Raw genomic sequence first — 15,477 nt, 5'->3', positions numbered from 1 at the left:
ATTGATCCTTCTGCCTTTTCTTAGGATTGCAATCCTTGAAAAAATTCTACCTTTCTTCAGGCGCAGTCCTCAGCCCTATCCAATCCTGTCAGGTCAGATCCTTAGGCGGTGGCCTCTCCCGAAGTACACCTCGAGCTGCAGGTGTTTCTGACAGGAATCCAGATGGCACTGATGATGAGCAGGTCCCGACTCTCTGGAGGATGGGGAAATTCCTCCGGGACTGGAACCATATAGGACTAAGTTGCAGTTCTTTCATAGAGATGAACTGCCGGCCTTGATTTCCCAGATTTTGAAGATGCTGGGAGTCCCTGGTTCAGATTCCATGTCTGAGCCAAAGAAAAATCCGATTTTGGTTTCCTTGCGTAAAGCCTCTTATTTTTTCCCTGTTATGGAAGTCATTCAAGAATTGATTGATCTTGAATGGGATGCCCCAGAGGCAAATTTCAAAGGGATTGAACCTTGGAAGGCCTGTACCCCCTGGATCAGTGGTGAGAGAGCGTCTGCGTTTTCCGAAAGTGGATGCGCTTATCTGTGCTATCTCTAAGCGGACGACTATCCCCATGGAGGGAGGAGCGGCCTTGAAGGATGTGCATGATAGGAGGATTGAGGCTATCCTTAAGCAAGCATTGAAGCAGTGGCAATGACATTGCAGTTAACTTCCTGTGTTCCCTGGTGGCTCGCTCTTGTCTGCTTCTCTCTCAGGAGGTTGATGATTCTGGAGTGAATTCCAGAACAGTTATGGAACCCGCTGCCACCTTTTTAGCAGATGCAGGCTGCGATTTGGTCCATACCTAGACCAGAGAAGTGGCTTCGGTAATAGCAGCCAGGTGTCAGTTATGGCTACAAAATTGGTCGGCCGACACGACCTCCCAAGCTAATCTTACGAAATTGCCTTTTAAAGGCTCCCTCTTGTTTATGAGCGAGTTGGAGAAACTGGCCAGTAAGTGGGGCGAATTCCTGGTTCCTCTTTTGGCGGAGGATAAGCACTTACCGCACCCCCTTGGTATGAGGAGTCGTCTTGGGGGTTCCAAGCGGTTTCTTCCCTACAGAGGGCCAAACTTTCAGAGGACTCTGCCTTTTGGCAGATCTCGGTACTTTCATCTTAGACAGCCCAAGTGAGATGTGGGCTTGGGTGGTGGATCCTCCCAAGCCTCACAATGAAGATTTGCTGATCCACCCTCGGGAACAAGCAATAGGGTGACGCCTCACTCTCTTTTATCAGAGGTGGGTCAAAATTTATTTTTATTTATTTATTTATTTATTTTTTATATACCGAAGTTCTTGTATCAGATACAAATCACTCCGGTTTACATAAAACAGTGAATCACATCGGATCAGTGGATCCTGGAGGTGATATGATGAAGGATATGTTCTGGAGTTTCGCACTGTTCTTGGGAGGTGCTCATGGTGTCTCTCTGCCACTCCCCGCAGAAGAAGCCGGGTGGAATCTATGCTATCAAGACTCCTCAGCCTGAGGACTGCAGTTCTATTATTTAAGTCTCAAGAAAGTACAGGGTGATATTCCTTTTATTTCATTGTTCCCAAGAAGGAGGGCTACTTTTGTCCCATCCTGGATCTCAAGGGATTCAACTGTCATTTATGGGTGACTCATTTTCGCATGGAAACATTACACTCAGTGATGATGGCTATGCAGTTGGGAGAATTTCTGACCTCCTTGGATCTGTCCAAAACGTATCTCCATATCCCTATCCGATTGGAACACCGTTTTCTGTGTTTTGAGGTGTTGGGGCGCCATTATCAGTTTCAGGCACTGCCTTTTGGTCTAGCCACTGCTCCCAGAACTTTTTCCAAGGTTGTGGTGGTGGTGGCGGCAGAATTTTTATTTATTTATTTATTTAGAGTTTTTCTATACCGGCATTCGAGATTAAAAATCACATCATGCCGGTTTACATATAACAGGGGGTGTGAACACAGAAATGGAACATTAACAAGTGCAAATAGTTCGTAAAGTTACATTACAACAAGGTTGTTTGAGAAAGGATGGTATCCTGATACACCTACATTTGGGGAAAGTCCCTGGGAACGAGCCGCCTGGTGACCCGCAAGGTGATCTCCCTATTGCAGGAGCTCGGTTGGGTGGTGAACTTAGCTAAGAGCAGACTTCAGCCATCTCAGTCATTGGAATACCTGGGTGTTCTGTTTGACATGAGGCAGGGCAAATTTTTCCTGCCAGAAGTTCTTATTCAAAAGTTGATCTCGCAGATGTGTCTTTTCGTGAACACTATACGCCCAAAAGTGTGGCACTATTTACAGGTAATCGGTTTGATGGCGGCAACCCTGGAAGTGGTGCTATGGACAAGAGCGCATATGCGTCCTCTTCAGCGATCCCTGCTGTCTCTTTGGAATCCGCAGTCTCAAGACTATTTGATTCGGCTCCACTTGCTGATGGAAATCTGCTCTACCTCCAGTGGTGGTTGCAAGCAGATCATCTGGGAAAGGGAATTTCCCTGACATTGCCAGACTGGTTTGTACTCGTGACAGATGCGAGTCTCCAGGGTTGGGGAGCTCACTGTCAGGAACTAATGGCTCAAGGATGCTGCAATACAGAAGAGTCTCTGGAGCATCAATCACCTGGAAGTCTGGGCGGTCCAGTTGGCGTACTTGCAGTTCAGCAAGTACACCAACAAGGTTGAGCGGTCCAAGTAATGTCAGACAATGAAACAATGGTGGCTTACATCAGTCGACAGGGAGGAACCAAAAGCCAGCAAGTGTTGCAGGAATTATTTATTTATTTATTTTTAGCTTTTATATACCGATGTTCCTGTATAGGATACATCTCGCACCAGTTTACATGAAACTGAACTGTCGCCGAGGGGCGGATATAGTGAAACAAGTGGTACAATGAACATGCGGAAACAATGAACATGTGGAACATTAGCAATACATTATGATATAATATGATATCATAATATAATTATGATATAATAATTAGACTAACTTATGGAATGGGTGGAAGGGCATCTCCAGGAGATCTCAGCCTTTCATGCTGCAGGTAAAGACAACGTAAGAGCAGACTTTTTCAGTAGGGAGAGTCTGGAACCAGGAGAATGTGTATTGTCTGGCGAGGCATTTCAGCTGATGGTGGATTGCTGGTGACTTCTCGCAATGCGAAGGTTCCTCAATTCTTTAGTTGCAGGAGAGATCCGAGGTTCTTGAGTATCAATGCTTTCATGCATGTCATGCTGGAAGACAAGCTGCTGTATGCCTTTCCCCCGTGGTCCATTTTATTTATTTTTTATTTATTTAACATTTTTATATACCGACGTTCTGGTAACAATGTTACTAATCACTTCGGTTTACATAGAACTTAGAAATGACTTAACACGAATGTCTTACAGAGAACAGGGAAACTATGGAACTTGGACAACATTGAATTGAATAAATAATAATAACTTATAATAATTTTGGGCAAAATAGTTCGCAGGATAGAAGGCCACAGGGGGATGGTGCTCCTGGTGGCACCAGATTGCCCCAGAAGACCATGGTATGCAGATCTGCGAAGACTCCTGGTAGAGACCCCCCTTCATCTTCCACCGCACAAGAATCTGTTGCAGCAGGGGCCTGTCTGTCATGAAGATCTGACTTTTTGTCTTATGATATGGACCTTGAGAGGGCTCGCTTGTTGAAGTGTGGGTATTCTTCTGCAGTGATTGCCACCTTGCTAGGAGCTTGAAAGTTCTCCACTTCCTTAGCCTATGTGTGGGTTTGGCGAGTGTTTGAGGCTTGGTGTGAGGATCGAGGTGTTCTTCCTCATTCAGTTAGATCCCTCTCATTTTGTAATTTTTTCAGGATGGGTTAAATAAAGGGTTTTCCCTTAATTCCTTGAAGGTACAGGTTTGTTTGTTTGTGTATTTATTTATTTAAAATATCTTCTAGCCAGGAATTTCCTATCATATGTTCAGTGCGGGTTACAAAATTGACATGCACAAAAATATTAAAATATCACAACTTGCACATGCAAAGACTTTCAAAAAATATAACAAAATAAACAGTTAAAAACTTCTTCAAAAAATATTTTTTTTCACCAATTTTCTAAACATTTTTAAATCTAGCTGCTCACAGAGACTTCCTGGCAATTTATTCCATTCCGTTGCTGCTAATGAAGAGAAAACTCGCAATCTGTCTGCGGCCCTTGCCTGTTTCAGGGGCCAGGTGAATGATGAATTCTTAACGTCTCATCTTGATGTGGAACATTTCTTGGAGTGAAAGATCTTTGTCCTCCCTAGCAGTTACCAGTTCCTTTGTGGATTCTTAACCTGGTGTTGGATTTCTTGGCGGGCCCTATGTTCGACTGTTGCATAGCCTTTCCTTGCAGTTATTGACCTAGAAAACAGTGTTTCTGGTGGCGATATGTTCTGCGCGTTGAATTTCGTGAGTTGCGGGCCTTGTCTTGCCAAGAGCCATACAGCTGGGTACTGGTCCTTCATTCTTGCCTAAAGTAGTCTCGGATTTTCACTTGAATCAGTCCATTTCCTTGACGTCCGATAAGGAAAGAGATGCATAAGAATATTGCCTATTGCACCCCTAGGATTTCAAGAGACATGTTGTGGGGTATCTGGAGGTTTCTAAACCTTTCCAAAAGACGGATCGTTTGGAGGAAAACAGGGCGAACCAGCTTCGCAGGCTACAATAGCTCGCTGGATTAAGGAGATGGTCACAGCCACATATGTGGAAGCTAAAAAGCCATTACCTACTCAGGTTAGGGCTCATTCCACTAGGGCTCAGGCAGTGTCATGGGTGGAAGCTAGATGGTGCCTCCCATCGACAATTGCTGAGCTGCTACGTGGTCTTCTTTACCCACCTTTTCCAGGTATTATTGTCTGGAGGTGCAGGCCCAGGAGAATGCAGCCTTTGCACTTGCGGTATTGACTGGACCGCGGGCAGCCTCCCACCCTATTCGGAAGTAGCTTGGGTACTGGTGAAGGGAGAGAAGGGAACTGCTTGGGATGGGCTGTGGATCGAAGACAGAGTGAGAGACTGATTGGGAAGGGTGAGGGAGGAATGTTTGAGACACCAAAAGGAAGAAGTGGAGAGAGAGGTTTGGTGCACATATTTCCCTCTTAGTCTCCACCTCCCCAACATTATTACTATTTTAAAAGAAAATCAACTGTGACAGGGAAAGCACCCTGTTAGTTTGATCTTGACAGGGGTCCAATGGCTCTCTCCAAACCTGCCTGCTACCAAATTCCATATATGCAGAGACAGGATACCCCGCTCATAAAGCAAGCGGCACTGCTACAAACCTTTTGCACATTTTGCACCATTATTGCAAGGTGCTGGGTATGCATCTTGGTGGTAACTCCAGACAGAAGAAACTTCTAAGTAACAAAAATAAAAATCCCTGGCCATTTTCAACCACTAAGTAAAATGACTACTAACATTATTCAAGAGCATCAATCAAAAATTCTTCCATATAAGAGTGGGACAAATCCCAATATAAAACCTGCCTCTTACGTTCTACAATCCATTGTGTTCACAGAAACTTCCCCCAACAAAGGGTGCAGAGCAGAACAAGAACATTTCCCCTTACCATTCATCACAGAAGAAAATAATAATCAAATTCTGTTGTCACCTCAATAACATTAACACAAACACTTTCCACTACCAGGAGCCTTGTACAATACAAAATCCTGCAAAGAGCCTATTGAAAAACTGCCATACCATAGCACACAACTGCCAGACTCAAAACAGTAAGAACCTAACCCATGAAAAAGCAGGCCCTAAAATACCAATACACCTCCTATTAGAAAAACAGAACAAGTCACGCTATTATAGATTCCTTTTTAGAAACTACATGCTAGTAGAATACCTCACCTAAGTCGCACATGCAGAACACAGACAGACCCTCGCCAAATACAGAATACAGAGACCAAAAGTATAAATACAAATGTGCAGACAAAAACTGAACTGGAAACCACAAGAAGCCAGACTCTGGATGCATTGCAACAATGGAAAAACAGAAACATTGCTGTTCCTCATAAAACATCAAATAATACAATCAAGAAATACACTATCAAAACTATACTAATAAAAATAATAATTCAAAAATGACATCCAATAATTTAAAACTCATAGAAATTATTTTAAAATTTCCCAAACAACAATAAAATATTTCAAAACATCAGACACATCAAATAACACAAATAAGGATTTAAAATTTCCCCATTCTCCATACCTGGGAAATTTTGATTTCCAATCATCCTGAGATTGCTGTGGATTAGTAGGGGTGGGAAAGTGGGTTCACAAACATTCTCCTCTCTCTCATACACATGTTCTCACACATACTTTCTCTCATAAACACATGCTCTCAGTCTCTCATACACAAATGCTCTCATACACATGCTCTCTCATTCACATGATCCCTCTCACACCCACACATACGCTCCCACAAACACAAACGCTTCCTCTCTTATACATACATGCTCTCTCATTCATCTACTCCTTTTTTCACACACATATACACACCATCTCTCTTACAACATGCTCTTTCTCATACACACTTATCCTCACACAAATTTTCCCTCTAATGCACACATGGTCTCACACACAAATTTTCTCTCTCTCTCACACACACAGGTTCCCTCTCTTATACACATTTTCTCACACAATGCTCCCTCTTTTATACACATATGCTCTTACACACACAAATGCTCCCTCTCTCTCATACACACATACTGACACATGCTCCCTCTATCATAACCATGTGCTCACACACAAACGCGCTCTCTCCAATACACACATTCTTCCTCTGTTATATTCCCATGCACAAATGCTTCCTTTCTCTCTTACACATATGCTCTCACACACACACACTCCCTCTGTCACACATATGCTCACACATCAATGCTCCCTCTCATACGCACATGGCTTTCACACACATGCTCTCACACACACACACTCCCTCTCTCTCAAATTCACATGCTGTCTCTCACATACATGCTCCCTCTATCATACATACATGCAACACACAAATGCTCCCTCTTTCTCCGACACACATGGTCTCTCATTCACACACACACAAACATACAAGCTCCCTCTCTCTCATTCACATTTAAATGTAAACCGATGTGATATGTAAAATCGAACACCGGTATATAAAAGTAAATAAATAAATAAAACAAATAAGCTCTTTCTCAGACACATATGCTCATATGTCCTCTCTGTCACATGGCCTGTCCTTATTTTCCTGGAGTCTGCAGGGGGAGAGAGGGTGTCTCGCGGCCTGCTCCTCACTCAGACTGCTGGCGGCCTTGTGGCCTCCTTCACACTTTGGACACCAGCGCCTCCCCTTTCGTGGCCGCCATGGGATGGGATCCAGTGGTGGCCTCTTGGGTCTTTTCTTTGCGCATGCTTTTTTCTTTTTTACAGTTTGCAGACCCTCTGTTATGGTCTGGACCTTAGGGGTTCACAGAACCCAGGTTGGGAACCACTACCCTAGGGTGTATTTCATGCAGTATTATGTTCATTCGTAGAGCTATACAGATATTATTGTTAAACCCTTTCTGTGTTCAAATAAAAGTATTTGTATTTCTTCCTTCCAATTCATAATGTAGCACAGAGGCACTAGAGAAAACTGTCAATGATCTTGGGGCAGTCAGTTTACCAATTCTTTACAGGCTTTTGATGCTTTTTATCGGATTTATAAAATGACTGTAGGACTTGCTAGTAAGGGATGGAAAGCTCCTGAGCATCTCTGCCTCTTTACATAGGCTCTGGGTACACTTTTGAACTGATGCACTATTCACTCATTAGTTTTATGTTGTTTTTTTATTTCTTTTTGCTCATCTCTCTGCTGCTTTCTAGAGCCAGCTATCAGAATGCATCTGTTCTTTCTATGTCTTCCAGACGGTGCTTGAATTCATTGAGGTGCTGGTCTGGTACCTGGCATGACAAGCAAACTGAGCAGACATGTGGTCTGCATCCATAAAGCTGGATGGCAGTTGTACAATAGATACAATAGTTGCCCAAGATCTGGACATCTGTCCATGGACAGCTGAGATATGAATACTGAGGGGTTGTGTTAGTCTGTAGGTGACCAGCAGTAACAATGTGCTTTCCTGAACAGATCTCTAAACGGGGCAGGCCTAAAATAATATATGAAGTAAACATGTGCCTTAGAATGCAGATTATAAAGTCAATTTTACTCATAGTAAAATCAGTGTACCCCTTTTCCAGTTTTTAAATAGAAGTTTTCCTCTCGATAGCAGGGCTGAATTAGCCATGCTGTCATGGGACTGTCAGTCTGGCGTTGGAGGTGGAGGCGGAGCTTTCCAAAGCTAATACAAAGCTTAGCTCTGTACAGCTGCACATGTGTTTCCGTACAGGAAGGCAGAATCTCCTCAGTCTGTCTTTTCCGCGAGCGGGAATGCATGCGGAGCTTCGAAACTCTTCAGCAAGAGAAAAAAAAAAAAGGGCCTTGAGAACCATGAAATTCACAGAAGATCACTGATCTTCACTGCACCAAAATGATGCCCCGGCCATCCGGATTTAAGCCGTGTGCGTGCGGCAAAATAATGTCCATTACCGAAGGACATGAGGCCTGCTATCTTTGCCTAGGCCCAGAGCACAATACAGCAAAGTGCCAGCATTGCGGGCGCATGTCGCCCCCCCCTCGGAGGCCCACTCCTCCCCGGGGCTGAGGTCGCAGCCTGCCCCTTGCTTCGATGGGCAGCGACCCTAGAACCGGGCACCTCAAAAGTGGGCCTACAAAAAGTGAGCAAACAGGGAAAAAAATTGAGACACTACCACAGGACTTGGAGGAGTCCATGTCTGCATCGACGCCGAAAACTGCTACGTCAAAGAGCTTCGATCCTACCAGAGCTGCGCCTTCGACGCATATCTGCTCGAAGCAGTCGTCGAAAAACCCTCAAAAGCGTTGATCCGAACAGCCACCGAAGCCTCGGTCAACGCAGGCATTGATGCATCGCTTGAAGCAAACACTAGATCAATGCTCGATGCAAGCTCCGGTGCACTGTTTGACGCAGGGTTCGACGCAAGTACCGACGCAAAAAACAGCGCGTCCCTCGAAGCATTCTTCGATTAAAAGCTCAAAGCACTTGCCAACGCAACTATCAAAGCAACCAATTCGAGTTACGACACCTCAATTGATGCAACATCATTTGAAGCATTTGATGCAGGCACAGGTCATGCTTCACATATGACTCTGAAGAATCCTGCCACCAAGATTTCTACCTCATAAGTGCAACCCATACCATCAGGCCCAGAGGACCAGACTCCACCCTCAGGCTCAGGTGCATCCTTCCATCTGCTGGACACTCACAATCCGGAATCCCCTCTGTATTCAGAAGACGACTGGATAGGGGTGTCTTCCTATTCCCCTTCATCTTCTTCCTCATGTCAGGTCTTCTCAAACCTTTCTTCAGTCCCCAGACAAAAACGCGCCTCACCTCAGCTACAGGAACCATTAACGAAGCGCCAAGAAATTAGAGACCCTGTGGAGATGCACAAGCACCAGCCTACAGCCCCGGATGCCGACATACTATTGGTGGCAATTCCACATCATCCCCAGGGATCTACTCAAATACCTATTCACTCACAGATACCAGAAGGGACGCAACAAGCCATCACCCAATTATCATCGGCTTTTTCGGACTTCTTAGCCTCCCTACAGTTGGGTTAACTCAACCCTCCACCGGTTCTGGCCAGTCCTGGTGAAAAGTCTCCACAGCTACCACAGCCTTCACCAGACATATCAACAATACTCCCACAACTTACTCCTACAAAGGTGCCTTTATTTATTTATTTATTTGGAGCTTTTATATACCGACATTCATGTACCAAAGTGACATATCAAATCAGTTTATATTGAAACGAGAATCGCATACAAGTATGCATTACATCAAACAGGGAAACAAATAACTGGGATTAACAATGCAGGTAACTAACAGGCTCTTCCGGCGAGCACACAACTAATACATTTCCAGGCATAACAGGGGAGCTAACCAAGCTTTGGAAGAGAGAAAAGAAAACAGAAGCGAAACTGAGAACGAATGGACAAAGGTAAAAAATAGGAGGGATGGGAGGGGGTGGGGGGGGAGGTCCAGGGGTGATAAAAAAAAAAAAATTAATGATATAATAAAACAGATATTAATGATAAAATAAAACAGAACGATACAAAAGCTGCCAGCAAGTTATGTCTTGATCCGAGCATGCACATCTAGAATAGATGAATAAGCTAGTCCAGAAGTGAGAGAGAGAGAAGGATCATGAGAGATTAGGGAAAAGCTTGACCAAACAGCCATGTTTTGAGTCTTTTTTTTTTTTTTTTTTTTTATAACTCTGCATTCACCCCAGCCTATGCTGCCTATGCCTGCCAACTCCCCTCCATTGCCTAAACAACCGGATACCATTCCATCATCTCCAGGCTCCTCTACGGGGTACACGTTGGACCCAGCAGAAGGTCCCCAAGAACCTTACTCTCCACCAGAGGACCTTTCATACACCAAATTTATAGACAAAGTGGGCTTGGTCCTCAATGTGGAAGTCTACAAAATGCCAGACCCGAGATCAGAAGCGATGGGACTCTTGATCTTTGATCTCCATCAGATCCATCAGCGCTCTCATCACATCAAGTTTTAGATACAGTACTTGAAAAATCATGGGAAACACCATACTCGATCACACCAGTATCTAGAAAAACGGACATGAAATTCAGAATGCAAGAATCTGCATTCTGTTCGTCACCTCAATTACCTCACACATCTATAGTGGTAGAGTCGGCCATGCAACGTGCCAAAAAATCCAGGTTACATTCCAGTATGCTACCTGGAAAGGATAATAAATACCTAGATGACTTTGGAAAGAAGATCTTCCAATCATCAATGCTAGGGGCACGAATACATCAACATCAATTCTACATCATACGATATTTGTATGAATCATTACAACAACTAAAAGGACGCCTTCCTGATACAGATCCCACGACTCCATCACCACAACCATTACAGGACATGGAGGAAAGCATTTGACATCTCCTGAGAATGGTGTATGAAGGTTTTGAGACATCTTCGAGAGCCTCTGTGTTGGCTATTGCGGCCAGACGTTTGGCTTGGCTCCGGGCTAGTGCCATAAGAGAAGACGTCCATGACAAGTTGGCTAACCTTCCTTGCTGAGGAGACAACCTTTTTGGTAGTCATCTCCAAGAAACAGTTCCTCAGTTAAAAGAGCAGAATGTGGCAGTTCAAGCCTTAACATCTTCCCATACATATGGTGCCTTCTCTCGCCGATACTTTGCACCTACTCGTTGAGCATTGTACCACAGACGACCGTTCAGGGCCTATCCGTCGTATAGACCAGCTCCTTATCCCCAACCACCTTGACAATTGTCCCAACACCAACAACGTCGAGGTAGGCCACGCACATAGCGTCCACAAAGTCAACCAGCCTCTGTTACCTCGAAAGCCCCATCTTCTTTTTAACTCCAGCCAGGCCACCACCCCCCATGACTTGGGAGGAAAAATCATGGCATTCAGTCAAGCCTGGTCACAAATCACAACCGATCGCTGGGTTCTAGAAATAGTCCATCAGGGCTATCAACTACACTTTCTCTCCAGACCTTCCCTGCCACAGCTCATTCCAAGCACAGGCATGTTCGCCAATCATCTTCAGTTAACCGAAGAAATATCAACCCTTCAACATCAACAAGCAATTCGAGTATTACCCTCAAACCTCCAGAATACAGGGTTTTATTCCCCTTACTTCTTAATCCCCCAAAAATTGGGAGGTCTGTGCCCGATTCTGGATTTACACGAGATAAACATCTAGTCAGAGAAAAATTGAAAATGGTCTCCCTGAAAACAATTCTTCCCCTTCTTCAACCCAACGATTGGATGTGTTCACTATACTTGAAGGATGCTTACACTCATATTCCAATGCACCCCTCTTCATGGCAATACCTCTGTTTCCACTACAAGAAACAACATTACCAATACAAAGTTCTCCCTTTCGGCCTTTCAGCAGCCCCTCGTGTATTCACAAAGTGCATGGCAGTGGTGGTGGCCCACCTTCGGAAGCTCAGAATCCAAATATTTATCCATCTAGACGACTAGCTCCTAGTAGCCTCAAATTGTGTGACCCTCCTAACCCACCTTCAACGGACCATTTTGTGTCTTCAGGAACTAGCCTCATTATCATTTGCGAAAAATCAAACCTATAACCTTCCCAAACAACTCAGTTCATAGAAGCATTGTTGGACACGACCAAAAGCAGAGCTTTTCTACCCAGAGACCGAAGGTTACTGGTTCAGACACTTACGAAACACCTACGGTCTATGGCACGACCAACAGCCCGCCAAATGCTGTCTGTATTGGGTCATATGGCAGCAGCCATTCACATGGTTCCGAACACCCGTTTTCACATTCGCAGACTCCAATGGGGGACTAAAGCACCAGTGGTCACAACACTCGCAACCTTTGTTTCTGAAAATCAACTGGACTCCAGACATGATCATAGATCTGAATTGGTGGTTAAAACCACATGTGCTTCAAAAGGGCGCACCTTTCACATTGCCACCTCACAACATTGTTCTTACAACAGATGCTTCCCCCAAGGGATGGGGAGATCATCTCGACCACCTACAAACGCAGGGTTTATGGACCTCTCGCGAACAATCATATCAGATCAATCTTCTCGAACTAAGAGTGATTCGATATGCCCTAAAAACTTTTCTTGCACACTTGCAAGGAAGAAGAGTCATGATATACATGGACAACCAAGTGGCCATGTTTTATATCAACAAACAAGGAGGGTCAGGTTCATGGATACTCTTCAGGGAAACACTTCTCATATGGGATTGGGCGAGTCGTCATGCAATCCATCTGCAAGCGACCTATCTTCCGGGTATAGCCAATACTCGGGCGGACAAATTAAGTCAAATATTTCACCCTCACGAGTGGTCGTTACACCAGCAAGCGGCCGACGACATTTTCAATCACCATCCATAGATCTCTTTGCCACGGAACAGAGCACGAAGGTACCTCAGTTCTGCTCGCTGTTTCCCAGTCATCTCCGCACGGCTCAAGATTCCTTCTTACTCCCGTGGTCGGGAAGCCTGATGTATGCATTCCCACCAATCCCACTTATAACGCGCACGATCCAGAAATGCATAGCCGAGATGGCAGACCTGATCCTCATTGCCCCAGCATGGCCCAGGCAACCTTGGTACGCATACCTTTTCCGCCTATCAATTGATACCCCCATTTCGTTGGGACACACAGTCTGCTATCCCAAGAGCATGGAGCCCTTCTCCACCCAATGCAAGACTCACTCCATCTGATAGCATGGAGATTGAACGGGCGTTACTGATGAATCAAGGTATATCTGAAGAAACCCAAAACATTTTGCTTGTGGCCAGAAAGCATCTACCAGGAAAGCATACCAATTAAAATGGAAGCGTTATGAGTCCTGGTTCGCCACTAATCATTATGACCCCTTTGACTGTGCTCCAACAGACCTCCTAGATTACCTAGTCACCTTATATTTGGCGGGCCTAGCAACCACCTTTGTCCGAGTACACCACCCAATATCCCAACACCCCCTGGTTTCTAGATTCACTAGGGGCCTCTATCATCTCTGGCCCCCAATATCCAAGCCTCTAGTGGCCTGGAATCTCAACCTAGTCCTAGAGCAATTAATGCTCCCTCCATTCGAACCATTGGACTCGACACATATCTATTTATTATTTTTATATACCGACATTCGATCTGAGATATCACATCGATGAAATACCTCACATGGAAAGTGGTGTTACTCGTTACGGTAACCTCAGCTCGCTGAGTCAGTGAACTACAAGCACTCAAGCATTATGAACTTTACTTTCAATTCTTCCATCAAAAGGCAGTGCTACGGACTCACCTATCCTTCCTTCCGAAGGTGTCTCAGCCTTTCACATCAACCAGTCCATAGAACGTCCTACGTTTTTTCAAAACCACACCACAATGAGCGAGAGAAGTTACTCCAACTATAAGACTAGGACGCAATCGAACTCAAGACCATCCCAACTATTTCTCTCTTTTAACCCGAATGCTCCTGGTCTGCCATTAGCAAAACATACAGGTTCAAGTTGGATGTTCTACATTACGAGTTTACAAACCCTCAAGAGACCTTAGATCAACGGGAAAACATTTATTAGAAGTTCCCACAGTAAAAATGCCAGCCCTTAATGTAACTAGACAACGAGCTTTTTCAGTGGCTGGCCCCATCATGTGGAATACTCTACCAGATGACTTGAGACAAATTTATAATAGAAAGGAGTTTAAAAGAGCTTTAAAAACCTATTTGTTCAAGGAAGCTTTTGGGAGTTCAGAACAGGCACAATAGTGGATTAACTCAGGGAATTTAGCCGTTTGTAGTATTTATCTATTTTAAGCTTCTTACGTTAATTCTTTAAATTTTCACTCTGTGTTTTTTATAATGTAATAGATCTATTCCTTTTAGAGATTTTATATTATTTGTATTTTTTATTCTATCTTTTATATTTTAGTTTATTTGAATTTATTATTATTTTTTATTTTTATTTTTATGGCTGTAAACCGCTTTGTTCAATCTTTGATTGGTAAAACGGTACATAAATGTGTTAAATAAATAAATTCTGTTACAACAAGAGGGACATAGCACTGCAGATTAAACTGAATGCTCATCAACTGCAAGCAATCTCCACCTCTTTGGCCCACCTACGTCATGTTCCACCTCTTGACATCTGTAAAGCAGCCACCTGGTCATCTCTACTGCTTAGACAGCAAACATCTCAAGATGCTAAGCTGGGACGAGCGGTCTTAGATACTTTATCTTTATAACTTTCACATCGGCTGTCCACGCCAAGTAAGTCACGCAAAAAAAAAAAGGAGAAACTATAACACTTAACATGACTGGGAGCTTGGGACTCCCATGACAGCATGGCTAATTCAGTCCTGCTATCGACGGGAAAAAGCAAGTTTGCTTACCATAAACGGTGTTTCTGTAGATAGCAGGATGAATTAGCCATGCTGATCCCCCACCTCCCAGGACAGCCTTTCTTACTTCCTCAATACAGACTAAGGAGATTCTGACTTTCTGTGCAGGAACAGATACGCGCAGCCGCACAGAGCTTTGGAAAGCTCCGCCTCCGACGCCAGACGGACAGTCCCATGACAGCATGGGACAGCAAACCTTTTATTTGGCCCTAACAGCAAAAGCTACCCTTACAAAAATCAGTTACAAAGCTAATTATGGGTTATCAGAAATGTTGCTCTATTTAGCATCTTAGCATTGTTGTCCCCATCAGAAATTCTGTTTTGGTTTTTTTTAAATAACGTTTTTGGGAAAATATAAGCATGAGAGCTCCTATGCTTAATGTGCTCATTTGTACAAAATCGTTGCCCAGTGAAAATCACACAGGAGTGTTATACAGAAACCCATTGCTGGTGAAGCTTCGTACAACGCTGAACGCCTGCCATGAAA

At 44.1% G+C, this 15,477-nt stretch overlaps 1 protein-coding gene across 7 annotated transcripts in view; it reads left to right on the top strand.

Moving 5' to 3' along the window:
• CNOT2 (CCR4-NOT transcription complex subunit 2) overlaps window positions 1–15,477 on the top strand; it is a 246,074-nt gene that overhangs the window by 99,391 nt on the left and 131,206 nt on the right. The gene's annotated exons all lie outside the window — the stretch shown is intronic.

Source organism: Rhinatrema bivittatum, chromosome 4, assembly GCF_901001135.1.
Source record: "Rhinatrema bivittatum chromosome 4, aRhiBiv1.1, whole genome shotgun sequence".
Classification (NCBI taxonomy): Eukaryota; Metazoa; Chordata; class Amphibia; order Gymnophiona; family Rhinatrematidae; genus Rhinatrema; species Rhinatrema bivittatum.
The sequence above is the reverse complement of the archived record's forward strand: the minus strand, read 5'-3'. Positions and strand labels throughout refer to the sequence as shown.